The 16,101-nt window shown below is 41.8% G+C and overlaps 1 protein-coding gene across 4 annotated transcripts in view; it reads right to left on the bottom strand.

Annotated features, from left to right (window-relative positions):
• Positions 1 to 16,101, bottom strand: part of Nln (neurolysin) — a 101,883-nt gene that overhangs the window by 63,267 nt on the left and 22,515 nt on the right. Inside the window, exon 1 of one of the 4 annotated variants that reach the window (XM_058583071.1) lies at positions 1,090 to 1,112. The exons of the other annotated variants lie outside the window; for them this stretch is intronic. The gene's annotated coding sequence lies outside the window, so the exon portion shown is untranslated. Of the gene's footprint in view, positions 1 to 1,089; positions 1,113 to 16,101 lie in introns of those variants that run through there. 4 annotated transcript variants of the gene reach the window in all.

Below are 16,101 nucleotides of genomic sequence, written 5' to 3'. Positions count from 1 at the left end.
CAGATGAGGCAGTTGAGACTCAGAGAAGCTAAGTAACTTTTTAAAGGTCATTTGCCCAAAGACTATTTCTGAATATGTACTATACGTTGTCACTGTGACAAGCACTGAAGATAAAATGACAAACTGACTGAGACGCTGCTACTTTAATTCAGCAGAAGAGACAAATGGATTAATATGCTCTTTTGAGATAAGTGCTATGATGGGGTAAGTAGAGGGAACTCTGAAAGTTCACAGCAGGCATCCATTCTGGTCTTGGGATGGGGAGAGGGTGTTAAGGAAGATTTTCTAGAAGGAGCAATGAATGAGATCTGAACACTTGTAGGAACGATCCAAAGGGCAAAGGCTGTAAGGAGACAGAAGGCTGAAAAGGTAAATAGGGGTTAGCAAATGAGGAGCTTTAGGAATCACTGAATCATTTATCCTTGTTTTCTGATTTTGGTTTGTTTTTATTTTCTTGCAGTGCTGGGGACTGAACCCAGGGCTTCACACATGCTAGGCAAGCAGTCTAGCACTGAGCTACATTCCCAGCTAAATCTCCAGCCTTTTCTTATTCTGAAAGCCAGGACTGGGACAGGAGAGCCATTTCAAGGTTTTAATCAGGTGAGAGATAATAATAAGGTTTGCCTTTTAGAGAAGTAACTCAAATTATAATGAACTAAAAGATGTGTAAAAGGTCATTCCAGAGAAAAGTTGTCAATGTATTTGGGGCATATGATTAAGGGATACTAAACTAGGAAATAGGGGGATCTGGAGTAATTAAAAAGATATTCAGAAGGCAAAGTAAATATGACTTGGTAAACATCCATTACAGATGTAAGCGGGCAGAGAGAGAGAGTAAAGGATAATGTCCAGGTTTCTGTCCAGCTTAATGGATGGGCTGGTGGTACTGCTTACTGGTATAGGGAACACAGAAGGAAGAGGCAGATTTTCTTTTTCTTTTTTGGTACTAGGAATTAAATCCAGGTTGCTTAACTACTGATGCACATCCCCAGCCCTTTTTTAAATGTTTTATTTTGAGACAGGGTCTTGCTAAGTCTTTAGGGCCTTGCTAAATTCCTGAGGTTGGTTTCGAATTTGCAATCTTCCTACCTCAGTCTTCCAAGTCGCTGGGACTATTGGCAGGAAGAGGTGCCTTTAAAGGGGAAAAAGGATAAAATCAGTTTTGAATATGAAAAGTCCGAAGTGTTTATAGCCCGTGTAAATGGAATTCACTAATTGTATATGGTAATTGTACCTACAGAGGCGGTTGAACAGACCTGAGGGAACTGGCAGAAGGAGAAGAGAAAAACATCTGGGGTCTTAGTATAATCAATGAGGCAGGCAGAAGGGAGACTGGTTAAGATGTGTTCTAGGAAGTTGTGAAAAGGAAGCAGTGAAGAAAGGGAGGACATACACTCAGCACCTGACACTGTGCAGGTGGGAGGAGGACCCCATTCTCAGCGAAGACAGCAACAGGGAAGTCCCTGGTGACTCTGGTCAGAGCATCATCAGTAGAGTGGCAGGAACACAAGTCAGATTACCACTGAGGACTGGGAAGGTGGCAAGAGCTGAAGAGAGTGGTCGTAAGCAATAATCTCCAGATGTGGCTGTGAAAATAAGGAGAGCTAAAGCAGCATAGCTGGAAGGGGCTGGAGGCACAAAAGGAGGGTGTCTTTCCTGTCTTAAAACAGGAAATACTATCTTCAGCTGTCTCTTTTATGCGAAACATTACTGGTTGATGCTTGAAGACTATTTTCTCACTATGTTTTCATCTCTTCAATCATCAGTTGAGTTATATACTAACTAAGGATGAAGTTAGGTACTAACTAAGGATGTATTAACTAATTAAATGTGTGAAAAATAGGGATCTGTTGTTTCTGGGATGGATAAAAAGTTTTAGAAATACTTTTAAAAATGTATTTACTGGGGCTGGGATTGTGGCTCAGAAGTAGAGCACTCACCTAGCATGCATGAGGCACTGGGTTCGATCCCCAGCACCATATAAAAATAAAATAAAGGTATTGTGTTTACCTACAACTGAAAAATAATGTTAAATTTTTTTTTGGGGGGGGGACTGGGATTGGGGCTCAGCAGTAGAGTGCTCGCCTTGCACGGGCAGGACCTGGGTTTGATCCTCAGCACCACATAAAAATAAAGGCATTGTGTTGTGTCCATCTACACCTAAAAAATAAACATTAAAAAAAATTTTTAAATGTAGTTACAAAAAGTCAATTAAAAAAATTGCCATTATAGCTGGGTGCAGTGGCACATGCCTGTAATACTAGCAGTTTGGGAGGCTGAGGCAGGAGGATCATGAGTTGAAAGCCAGCCTCAGCAACAACGAGGTGCTAAGCAACTCAGTGAGACCCTGTCTCTAGATAAAATACAAAACAGGGTTGGGGATATGGCTCAGTGGTCAAGTGCCCCTGAGTTCAATCCCTGGTACCAAAAAACCAAAAGGAACAACAATAACAACAACAACAAAACAAACAAACAAAAAGCCCTTTGCCGTTGTAAAAAACTGGGAAAAACTCATGAAGACTCAGAAGGCTTCTAAACTCAGGTTACTTCTGTGCACCTTTAAAATTCTTGTTCTACACTTAAGAAATTGAACCTGGAAATTAAGGATGATGCATTTTAGGTGTAGTTTTTGCAAGGACAGTGAAATGTCAATTCAAGTCATGCATATGTAACAAAAAGACCTTGGTCTTAGATCAAAACATCCAGGAACATACACTTGTGTTTTAAGTTTGAATATAATATTTAAGGAAATTATTTTTTCTATTATTCTACTTAAAACCATTTTTTTCAATTAATTATTAAAAGACATATGGAGAGCCAAGATTCCCACAGAGGCAGGAAGAAATGGGATATAAAAATAGGCAGAGTCAGGCATGGTGGCATATGCCTATAATCCTAGAGACTTGGGAGGTTGAGGCAGGAGGATCACAAGTTTGAGGTAAGCCTGGACAATTTAGATACTGTCTCAAAAAAATGAAAAGAACTAGATGTGTAGCTCAGTGGTAAAGTACCTCAGTGTCACCAAAGAGAGAGAGAGAGAGAGAGAGAGAGAAAGAAAAAAGAAACCACACAGACACACAGGCAGAGCAATTTGTGTTAGGAAGATTCTCATCTCAATAACATTAATGAAATGGGTCAAACAGGAATAGTTAGATGATAATAAAAATGTGAGATATTTAAAAATCTCATAATATTTTGGATATTTCCAGCAATAAGGTAATATCCAGAGTATTTTCTTGGAAGTAGATGGTTGATATAAACAAGTTGAAGTGTACAAGGAACTGAGAGTCTACTTTGAACAAATTGTCTAATGAACACTGGAGTCAGCAAATGATGGTTGGCCTGCCTGGGAATAGATTTTTTTTTTGGGGGGGGGGGGGAGGATAAGGGGATTGAACTCAGGGGCACTTGGCCACTGAGCCACATTCTCAGCTCTATTTTGTATTTTATTTAGAGACACTGTCTCACTGAGTTGCTTAGCACCTTGCTTTTGCTCAGCCTGGCTTTGAACTTGCGATCCTCCTCCCTCAACCTCCCGAGCTGCTGGGATTACAGGTGGTGCCCAGCTGGCCGGGGAATAGAAAGGAAGACTGAACCAGGAACTAAAGTTTTTGAAGGGAGAGGAACCAAACCATAGTTGGAAGAGGTTATCATGTGTGATACATAGAATGGTGAAACCAGACTGACTCAAAGGTGTTCTGTTTTTTGTGATGCTGGGGACTGAACCCAGGGCCTTGCATGTGCACTCTACCACAGAGCTACATCTCCAGCCCACACAAAGGTGTTTTATACAGTGGTGGAGGTACTGATCTAGGAGCACCACTGAAGGTGGAGGTGTCAGCTAGGGAGCAGAGATGTTGATGGTTCCTCCTAATTTTGTGGTATAGGGTATAGAGAACAGATGGATGTAGTGGAAACATTTTCTTTATGGTTGAGTGGATTTTACCAAAGGTCAGGAGGGGAAAGGAAGATCTAGGGCAGAACATAAAAAAGTAGATTTTATCTATCCTGGGAAAGGGCTCCAGAAAAAAAAAAACAATGGAGAAGTGTAGATTGTAGGAGATGGTTAGATATACACTGTTGTCTAGCCATTCATCTCTTTTCCCTATCTAATTACACTTTCCTCCCAATACTAATGCACCCTCCCCACCACCACATGGTCCATGTTCTTTGAAGGAGGCTGTCTTTAAATCTCTTGCTTGGAATGCTATGAGGGAGGACTCAGTCCCTCTGATAGCAGTTGAGTAAGCTTGTGTCCTGGGTTGCGGTTGGCAGCCATCCTAAAGGAAGAAGTGGAATCTGATTTACGATGATATAAACACTGTGAATAGTAGAATAAAGGAAGGAAACTAAATATTTAATGACATCACTGAGTCCCTGGATCAACTCACTCTGAAGCCTGACCTAGAGCCAGACTTTCCAGTTGTGTGAGTCAATAAATCCCCTCTATTGTTTAAGTCAGTGTGAATGTGGTTTTATATTTTTGAATTTATATAGAATCCTAACTAATAAAGGAATAAAAAGTAATAGAGGAATAAGCATGGAGGGGAAAACCCTACTGCAGATATCAGAGTACAGAAATGAAGGATAACTGGGTCTTACATTCTTTTTTTTTAAAAAAATTTTTTTAGTTGTAAATGGATCTTTTATTTATTTATGTATGTATGTATGTATGTATGTATGTATGTATGTGGTGCTGAGGATTAAACACAGGGCCTCACATGTGCCAGGCAAGTGCTCTACCACGAGCCACAACTCCAGCCTCAGGGTCTTACATTCTTGAGCTAACCAAAAACTTAAAGTTCAGGGTATGAAGTTGACTGAAAATTTCTAAAATAATCATTCCTTCAACTTCTCCTAGATATACAGAACCAAGGCCTCTAAGACAGTGTCAACTATGACCATGACTAACTGTGTATCCAAAGAAGTTCTAGCATAGATGATAAAGTTGGCCCTTGGGTTATGGGGTTGTATGAACACCAAGTGGAAGAATAGTATCTAAAATACAGGACTTCTGCTCTCTTTGTCAATTCTCTTAGAACAGAACAATGACTATAGACAAAATTTGATTATTGCTCAATAGCTTTGAAATGAAATTACTTCAACACAGGTTGTGTGAGTGGTGCTGGGGTGTGGCAGTGGGCAGCTGGGCTTTTGAGGGCTCAGCAACCAAGTGGCTCAGAGCCCAGAGTCTGAATGTCCCTGCCCAAAAGGCAGAGTGGCCCCCTGTCTGTGCAGGAAGTGGTAGACAGTCCTGCCATTCTGCCTCATGTCCTGGAGCTCCAGCATGGAGCTATCTCCCTGTGCTTGACTGCCCCTCCCCCAACACAGGAGAAACTCAACACTTGCAGCTGGTAGCCTTTACTGGTATATGGTGAGGACAGAAATGGAACTAACAGTAGCACTTCAGCAGAAAGACATAAGGTTGTTTTTACTGGTAAATTTGCATCTGCTCAAACTATAAACTCTGCAAATTTTGCTTTCAAATAAAGTGATGAGAACCTCATGTTTGTCCCTGGACAAGCTACACCCACTAGGCAAATCCTGAGAAATATCCTGATTAAAAAATGAGCCTGGAGCTGGGGTTGTAGCTCAGGGGTGGAGCACTCACCTAACACGTGCGGGGCTCCAGGATCGATCCTCAGCATCAAATAAAAATAAATAAATAAAATGAAAGTATTGTGTCCAACTACAACTAAAAAATAAACATTAAAAAAAAATGAGCCTGCTACAAAAACACACAAAATAAAAAACAAAAACAAAACAAACTGCGTCAAGCATTTTGCTAGTACGATGACCTCCATAGGTTTTCAGTTATTTCCTGACATTGAGCGAAAGGTTGAGTGTTTGGTCCTAGCAAGTCTGATTTTTAACTCAGTTAAGCAGAAAGATGTCAGTACCTCAACTAGCCGAGCAGACATGTCCCTACAGAGTGTCCATGCAACTAATGAAAAATGACCACTTCCTTAATGTATTATTCTTTCCCGAAGGTAGAAGGCCAAAGAGAAACAAACAAAATAGTGAAATCATGATGTCACAGGTTGACAGAACACATTAAAATTTCTTTCTTAATAATCTCTTACCTTCTGGTTTTCTATCTTAATTTCTTTCAGAATTTATAATTCTTGTTACAAAAGGCAGGAAATGGAGTCAGGAGGATTCCTGTACTTCTAACTAAATATCTGAGCTATTGAGTATTTTCTCTCTGCATTATCTCTGCTTTTCATCTTTTATCTTCACTTAATTGAGTATCCCTGCTCTTCTCCTTTGTTATGTTTCCAATGCTTTCAGTGCTGGTACATAGATCTCTTTTCCTTAGGTGCCTTTGCAGGTCTAGAGACCTGCAGCCAGTTGGGGGGCAGTGCATCTGTAGCCATTCTGTCAACTGTGCTTGTATTTTTGAGAATCTCAAGAAGACTTTTCATTGATTTTTCTTTTCAACTGAGAGCCTCAAAAGTTGAAGGCAAGCAACACAGCATGACCTTGTCTTTCTTACAGGAGTTATTATGCACAATTATTTGAAAACGAAAATCCAGATGAATCACAGATTCTTACTGCCTAATTAAACACTAGTGCTTTTTCTTTTACAAATTTTAGGCTCTTTTATGTCTGTCTGGGCAACATCTTCTTCATTGTCTTCTGTATATTTAAAGCACTTTAAAAAATATAACCCTGTGAAATTTCTAACCAAGAAATAATATTGTACTGGACTTGGCGGGTGGGGGCATTTGTGAGGACTGTAATCTAAATCCAAAAAACAAATAAAGTGCTTTTGGTAAAGGAAGAAAGCTGTATAGAATTTGACAGAGATCACCAGGTTGCAGAATTTCATTTGGACCAACTAGATTGCCACAGTTATTCTGAGTTAATTATTGTCTTGAAACTTTTGAAAAACATTTTGTGGAAATGTACTTTCGGAAATGTTTTGACTTACTGGATTCATTTTATTTTGAAGTATAGGTTAAAGCCTTCGTCTTCATCCCACTAAGGCTTCTGAGCCACTGTAGTTCACCCAGAATTAAGCTTCTATCATTTTACATCTGTGCCATTCATCTTGGATATTTAAATTATTGTCATCTATCTGTTAAGTTAGTTTGTCTTGTACTTTAAATGAAAACCGGATTTTCTCAAGCACTATTGCTACTGCATATTTCTTTTTCTCAAAGATCCCCACTCCATTACAGCGAGCAGACAACTGATGGTCATTATATATGTGAAGCAAGATAGAATTGATTTAGCTAAAATATCACAGCAATAGCATCTTTCTTCACCCTCAAAAATAAACATTCATACAAGAAACTGTGCTTTACCAGAGCCAGGAGGACACCAAAACCCTATTATGTAAAATGTCACAACTTCCATGTCCTTACGATTTACTTTTTTCCTGTTCCTTTCTGATAGTGTTGCTGTGTTATACTACATGGTTTATGTGTTACTTCCTGAAATTTGTCCCAATTCTTTGGAATACTTGGCAAATATTCCTAGTATTTGCTTTGGAACTAATGTTTTTCTCCAGGCTGCCACTGAGGTCTGCATTCATTTGTACCCTCCCGCAGTCTGGAATTCTTGTACATATCTATTTTCAATGATTTCTTTTCTTTTTTTTTTTTTTTAAAGAGAGAGTGAGAGAGAGGTAGAGAGAGAGAGAATTTCAACATTTATTCCTTAGTATTTGGCGGACACAACATCCCTGTTTGTACGTGGTGCTGAGAATCGAACCCGGGCCGCACGCATGCCAGGTGAGCGCGCTACCGCTTGAGCCACATCCCCAGCCCATCAATGATTTCTTTTCAATGATTTCTTTTTCATCAGAAATATTCCCCTCTAATCTTGATTCTTACTGTTTACCAGGTTGTCTTATAACCTTACAGGGCTTACAGGGCTCCTTTATTTGATTTCTCCAGTACGGAAGCTCAGCCCTGCACCTGAGGCTGACCTGTTCCTTAGGCACTTAGCACATGTTTTGCTTGAAGCCTTGAGCCACACAGTGCCTTGTCCATTGATCTGTGCTGTCCAATACAATAGCCTCATGTGGTTATTTAAATCTAAATAAAGAGTAAATAAAATGAAAACTTAATTCCTCAGTTACATTGGGCACATTTCAAATTTTCCACAGCCTCTTGTGGTAAGTGGCTACCATACTGAACAGCATTCACTAGAACACCTCACTCCTGTAATCCCACCTGATGGTGCATGTGTGCCAAGCAGCCTTTCCTGTGCTATCCCAGGTGCCCTTTCTCCTTCCAACTATAAAACATATCCCTAAGTGCCTTCTTTGGAAGGAAGAAGGGCAGGGAAAGAGAACTCATTTGCTGAGGTGCCCTCTGTGTCAGGTGGTGTGGAAACCTTTGCTTAATCCTTATCACACTGAAAAGATAGTATGAATAAGCATTGTTTTCAGGACCACAAAGTGGTAGAAACAACTTTCAGGAGTGGGGTCAAAGGTGACATGATTAGAAAATAAAAATGAGGTTTTTTCTATGAAGTCATTTAAATTTTATGCCCTTAATTTTACAAATTAATCTTATGTACGAATTAATTGTGCCTAACAAGATAGAGAATCAAGTTAGAAAATTTTACTTAAAAAGTCCTTGTACTAGGTCTTCAGCATAACAAATACACGTGAATTTACTGCTTTCTCTTTGCTCTTAAAATCCTTTCAAGCCATGCTTCCTGTCCCTGTCCCAAGTGTACAGTGTTGCCTGCTGGTGAGCCTCTATTTCACAGTCCCAGTCTCTTAGGCAAATGTTCCTACATCCTCCACCTCCTCACAAGGCACTGCATTCTCCACTTTGTCTAAATTGAAAGCTGGTGCTATAGTTTGGATCTTAAAGTCTTCCAAAGAACCATTTGCTAGACTTAGTCCCTGGTCCATGTTGCTCTTGGAAGGTGAGGCCTTGTAGAAAGAAATTAGGTCACTGGGGAGTGCCGCAGTCTGGCTGGGCACAATCAGGAGCCACTTGTCAAAAGAAACGAACTTTATTTTTAGAACCACACATGCCAAACAAAACAGCTCCTCAGGAAAAACCCTCAGAGCCCCTACTGCCACCACCGGCTTCCCACAAGCCTCTCCCTCAACCACAAGCCTCTCCACCTCCCCCCATCCTCCTGCTCTTGAGGCCGATTGGCTGGGTCGCATGGGCGGAGCCAAAAAAGTCCCCCAATGAGCAGCTCCGTGGTCTGAAAGGGCAGGGAAACAGCCCAATGAGCATCACCGCAGAGGAGCCAATCAGATAGATGTTGCTGGGGCCGCTGTGAGCCAATCATCAGCCGGCAGCTGGAAGTTTGCTGGCAGCTGGAAGTTTGCTGGGGCCCCTTCGGCTGTGGCTCTCAACAGGGGAGTATGCCCTCAGAAGGGTACTTGGACCCTAACTCTTCCCACCCACCTCTCTCTCTTTTTTTTTTTTTTTTTGCTTTCAGGTGGCCATGAGAGGAGCAGATCTCTTCTGCCATGCATTGCTGCCATAGACCCAAAGCAACAGGGGCCAAGGGATTATGGAATAAAATGTCTGAAACTACAAGTCAAAAATAAACCATCCCCCCTACAAGAGTGCTTATCTCAGGTATTTTGTCACAGTAACAGAAGCTGACTAAAACACTTAGGTTCCTAAAGAATGCACTGCTACCCCCTACCCTGGGAAGTGTGCACATTCCTCCAAGCTCTTCATGAGACCAGGCTTTGACATGGGATAAACCTTCTCCTAAATCCTCAAGAGGATATCTAGATTATTACTGCACTACATTCTAATCTTATGAGGCTGCTGCCTTCCTACTTGAGTGTCCTCTCTCTCTGTTGCTGTCATTATCTGACCTCTTTGACCTTTTCTCAAATTTCTTAAAGACTTACCCATACAGCCTTCTCCATCTTAAGCTCCAGAGTCATCCTGGCAAATTCTCCAGGTAGATAATGAGTCACACCATTTCCTTAACTTCTGTTTCTTGACCTGCTTCACTCTAGGAACCTTCAGTTTATTCTTCTTACCACCACTTGGAAAATGCCCCTCACAGACACCAGACTGCCCACAACTGCTGAGACCCACAGCCGAGTTGGAATGGCCCCTGGCATTTTGCCAGAAGTAATGGTTGAGAGGCAAGCCATTAAGATGATGCTGGATTGATTCAATTGTATATTAGACCTTTACTGTCCGGTAATAGGATGGCTCTTGCTGCATTGGGCGCCCGCTACTTTGGAGTTCCCGTAGGGTTCCGAGAGTGAGTGCGCACGCAGCTCGGGGGGAGGGAGTTCCGGTTGGTGTGGTGTGTTCCTGGAGGAGCCACGTGGGTGGCGTTGGAGAGAGGTTCCCGGGGAGCGTGTGTGGAGTGTGCTGGTAGAGTTTGGAAATAAAGTTTGTTCCTGCTTGAGTGGCTCGTGATTTGTGCCCAGCCAGACTGTGGCATTTGGGATGCTGAGAGCCACAGGCAAGTCGGAATGGCCCCTGGCATTTTGCCAGAAGTAATGGTTGAGAGGCGAGCCATTAAGATGATGCTAAGGTCTGCACCTGTGTCCAGTAGCCCATTAAATTCATGTCCTTGAATATTTAGTTTTAGCATGGGGCGAGAATCTAAATTTAAAGAAAGCATAGCCCAATCTACACCTGTGGAGCCTAATCCCCTGGAACCTCTTTCTATACTACGGCTGGAAAATTTATCATGTAGGCTGGGTATTATTAATAACTGTGCTATTCTATCTCCTGGTGAAATTATTGATATACCCCTTGGAGAACTGGCTATAATTTTTATTTCACCTTCATAATTGGGATCAATTACCCCAGGACTTATCATAAGTCCTTTTAGAGTAGAAGAACTCTGTCCCAATAATAAGCCTACTATTCCTTGGGGAAGAGGCCCTTTTACCCCTGTGGGAATGATTTGAACTCCCATCTCTGGAGTTAGTACTGCTCTGGCGGAGGCACAGATGTCCAACCCTGTGCTCCCTCTGGTTTGTCTGATGAGGGATCTAATGGATAATGTGTCCTGGGGACTACCCTGATGGTGTTGCTGGGTTCCTCCACTGCCCCGTATATTTGTGGTTGTGGGCCCCGGAGCATTGGGCCCCCCATCCGTTTTTTGGCAATGGAGCCCGATGCTTTTCTCCACGATATCGTGGGTAAACACCTGTTCCTTGTCCATTTTTTGATAACGGAGAACCCTCTATGGTGGTTTAAGAACGGCATTCATTAGCCCAATGTCTCCCTCTACGGCATCGTGGGCAAATAACCGGTATTCTACTCCTTTGATACCTAGCTTTGTTAAACCCTCCTCCTATGGGGCAACTCCTTTTAAAATGTCCTGTTTGTTCACAATTGTAGTATGTTTTTGGCCTTGCATCTAAAGCCTGTTGTACTGCAGCTGCCAAGACTTGCCCTTGTTCATTAATGTCTCTACATAATTTAATATATGTGTTTAAATCTCCATGTTTCCATGGTCTAATGGCCTCCTTGAACCATCTGTTCGCTTGCTCAAAGGCTAGCTGCTTAATTAATGGCATTGCTTGCTCTGTATCCCCAAAAACTCTGGTAGCTGTTTGAATAAGCCTATCTACAAATTCAGCGTAAGGTTCATTAGCTCCTTGTATTACCTTAGATAAATGACTTTGTAAATCTCCATGTCCTTGTAAAGTCTTCCATACCCTAACTGCATCTGCAGCAATTTGTGAGTATATAGCAGGATCATATGCAATTTGTTGCAGCTGACCCTCATAAGGTCCTTTTCCTAACAACATATCTAGATTTCTCTGAGGATAACCAGCTTCTGCATTTCGCCTGGCTGTCTCCGTGCAAAATTCCTCATTGGCAACCTTCCATAACAGGTATTGACCTCCATTTAGCACAGCTTTACACATACTAGTCCAATCTGCTGGCGTCATGTTCAAGTTGGTAATGGATTCGACCAAGCTTACAGTGAAGGGTGCTTGAGGACTATAGGTTGTTACAGCCTCTTTTAGCTGCTTCACTGTTTTGAAATCTAAAACATGGTGATTTCGCTGCCCTCCTGACGTCTAAAATACAGGGCATGCTAATCTTTGAGGTCCTGTCTCAGGATCCCATCTATCAACTACAGGGGTTGAGGGCCACTCAGCATATGTTGTCTCCATAGGTGGAGCTGTTGGTTGGACACTTACGCCCTCTGGTGATAGAAAGGTGTTAGTAGCAACCTTCTGTTGTAACTTCTCTCTGGATAGCCCCTCCTTCTCTAAACTTTTTTTCCCTGTCTAACTCGAGAGACTTCCTCTTTTACTTCATTTAAAATGTCTTCTCCTAGACTTAGCAAACAAGATTGTACCAACGTCCATAATGGTATTGTGCCAATTGGCAGAGTTCCTGGGCTTTCCTTTTGTATCTTTTTAAAATCTTCACCATGATGGTTCCATTGTGATATATTTAACAACCCCTCTTTAATGAACCATGGGCTATACGTTTGTATCGTCTTAACGTATGCCCTAACTGTTCTTGATTTTACTGAGATGCCTCCTTCCTCTAGCACTTTACTTAATGCCCCTTTGGTTTGGTTCTTATTAATTTTTAATTCCATATTTCCGTAACAAAGATACCACCCACTAAGATAATGCAAAACAAAACCGAGACAAAATGAAACAAAAATGGAACAAAAATTCATTATATCAGCCTTTCTATCCTCCTGAAATGTCCATTCATCCTTTCTCCCTATCTGTTCCTCAGATGCAAATAGTTTTTCCTCAGATGTGAGTGGTTTTTCTTCCGTCCCACCCATCTCCAGGGACTGGCAACTTAAAACAAAAGCGAAACAAAACGAAAGAAGAATCTTTAAATGGTCACCCATCCTCTTGCACTGCCCTCAGGAGCGAGCAGTTAACCTTATCACTTACCCTCAGGCGTTCCCCGCATGGGCCACCAAATGCCGCAGTCTGGCTGGGCACAAATCATGAGCCACTCAAGCAGGAACAAACTTTATTTCCGAATTCCACCAGCACACTCCACACAAGCTCCCGGGAACCTCTCTCCAACGCCACCCACGTGGCTCCTCCAGGAACACACCACACCAACCGGAACTCCCTCCCCCCCGGGCTGCGTGCGCACTCACTCTCGGAACCCTGCGAGAACTCAACGGGAACTCCAAAGTAGCGGGCGCCCGATGCAGCAAGAGCCATCCTATTACCGGACAGTAAAGGTCTAATATATACAATTGAATCAATCCAGCATCATCTTAATGGCTCACCTCTTAACCATTACTTCTGGCAAAATGCCAGGGGCCATTCCGACTCGGCTGTGGCTCTCAGCACACAACCTTCTATCTTTTCAGCACGCACTAATGTACTGCCATGATTTTTATGTCTATTTCCCTTAGACCTTCAGTTGTTTTATCCTTCAACTTTATCACCTTAACAGGCTTTTCCTATAACACTGCCCTTGGACCTGGGTGACTGTTACACTTTAATGGGCTCCACTTGGATGCTCCTGCGTCTGCACTCAACTCAAGAAAGCTAAAGGGACAAGCCCATGCAAATCCTGCCACCCGCATCAAGCAACTATGCTTCGTGTACCCAGGACTTGCTTGAATGGCTCCTAGAATCTGTGTGAACCTCTTCCCTGGGTTTGTTCTCCTAGAGTGAACTGCATCATTGGTGTGTACACATCTTGGATTGAGGGGTCATTAGTATGAAAGAGTGTGGCTGAAACCTGAACATACACATGGTGGCATGGGTATGCATGTGAGGTCCCCAAGGTAGAAGAGGAGGTGAAGGGACAAGGGATGGGCTTCCAATCATACTCTCTCCCCAGGTTGCACGAATGTTAGAAATAAGCCTCAGTTATCACCTGGACCGTCTTTCACTAAAACACCAATTGCTCTGTCTCTACTGATTCTGCTATTTCACCTTAAAACCCTGCCCACAACCATTTTAACTAGCCACCTTCTCTATTCTTACATCTAGGTTACTAAACAGAGCTATAAGAGCTTTTATCATCGTGTCTAATTTGAGTTGAAGTCTAAAGGTGTATTCATTCATAAAGATCTGCATCTCATTCCTCATACTAGTTACTTTCAACCATAGCCAGCCTCCCAAAATTTCTCCTCTTGAGTTGCTAACCCTGTTGCCTGTATTACCAAGGCCATCAGATAAAATTCCCCCACATGCCACCGTGAACACTGCTGGATCTGTTTCATCCCTTTCTTTTTACTCCTCATTAGTATAAGAAGCACCTATCAAGTCTAAAGCCAGTTTCCTGTTCTGTGTTTGGGTCCCATCTGATCTCTTCCAGGATTTATCACTCCATGAAATATCACCTCTCTATGCAAAAACCTCAAAGTCTCATTTGTACTACAGGTACTTAACTTTCATCATTTAAATAAAACAAAACAAAATCTCCTCTGATCCTGGGTACCCCTCTAGACACCACTCCCTATTTCTCCCTTTCCCTTCATCTCGGTGATTTTTTTACAGTAGTCCATCTGTATGTCCTTCACTCCTCAATCTGACCTCATAAAAGGTACCCACTCTACTACAGAAAACTGACACTCTTTAGTCTATACTTGTCTTGACTTTTTGTGATTTGACTCCACTTATAATTTTAGGTCTCTTGACTCTTCCTTCATAATTTCCACCATCTGCTGGCTTTGTTGCTATTTGTTTTAGCCCCTTCCTTGGGATCCCTTAGCATTCCTCAGGATTTGGTCAGATGGCTTGTTGTCTTTTTTTCACTTTGCACACTTCCTGTTTTACTTGTTGCTATTCATGGCTAAAGGTTTCCACATCTCTACCTCCAGTACAAATCTTCTGAGTTCCAGATCCACAGATCCACCTGCTGGATAGCTCTACTTTGTCACCTCAAATTCAGTATGTTTAAAATTAAAGACAACTTGCTTTTCACCCAAACCAAAACCATCCTCTTTCTTTATTCCTTGTCTCAGTGAAGATCACCAGTATGTACTCTTTTGTCCAAGCCAGAAACCTAGGAAACCTTCTTTCTGGACACCTTCCAATCTATAGTCCATACTGCCTGCACAGTAATTTTCCTAAAATGTAGGTCTGATTGTGGTACTCCCTTTCAATGGCATGCTTCCTTAAGCTTGGCTTAACCTACAAGGTCCATCTCAATTTGTCCCTAACTATGTACCTCATTGGCTTTCTCAAGCCAGACTTCAAGTCTATGCCCTCAAGTCTATGCTCCACTTATGGTGACTTACATTACACCTCCCTCAAACTTTTAATCTCTCTTCAGGTCTTTGCATATTATCCCCTCCACCTGGACCACTGGTCTTTTTTTTCCCTCACTTGAAGATCAACATCTCTTGTCTCTTATCTTTTAGATCTCTGTTGGGACTTCACATTCTCCAGGAAGCCTTATTGGATCATCTCAGGTTGTTTTTGGAGTTCTTCCCTTGTGCTACTATGATACTACCTACAGTTCCTTATACACAATGACCAAAGCACATGCAATGCTGAACAGTATTCACCTATTTACTTGTTGGTGTTGCAGACAGATCTTAAGCAGAGACCAGGTCTTAGTGCTATTTACAGACCCTGAACCTGGCATCATTTGTGACATATGTATATTTTAACTGTGATGAATATACAAAAAAAAATGTACTTCAGCTTATTAGTTTAGTACTTTTCTTCTATTATTTACATCTCCAATATGAAAATAGTTCCATCTGAGAGTATTCAGCTTCCACAGGGCATTATATAAAGCCCTGATCTGTAGTTAGTGAGGATGATGCAAGTTACAGATGATGGCATACACTGGACACTTCAGCATCCTGAATTTTGTTCACGACTTCACTTCTGAGTAGACTGCTGCAATGCAGATTCCAATTCAGGAGCAGTGCTCAACAGTTACTGAGTCCTCCAGTGTGGTTAATTATAGCCCCCAGTAAGGGTAAGCATCTGGTACTTGAGTCACTAGTGTTACAACAATGGACCTTTTCATTTAAGAACCTTTTAATCTGGTTCAGGACTGAACTATTTGATAAACAGAATGTTCTAGAATTAAATGCCTTCGCATAAATCAACTTTTACTGGTAAACACACTCATATCTTTAGCCAAAATTCTTACTTTTTTAAAATTGGTTCTTTTTAGTTACACATGACAGTGGCAAAATTGTAACTTTTGATATTCTTTATAG

This window comes from Marmota monax, unplaced genomic scaffold (genome assembly GCF_021218885.2).
Source record: "Marmota monax isolate L192 unplaced genomic scaffold, Marmota_monax_Labrador192_F-V1.1 WCK01_AAM20220418_F8-fsc00130, whole genome shotgun sequence".
Classification (NCBI taxonomy): Eukaryota; Metazoa; Chordata; class Mammalia; order Rodentia; family Sciuridae; genus Marmota; species Marmota monax.
This window is presented reverse-complemented; position numbering and strand designations above follow the sequence as displayed.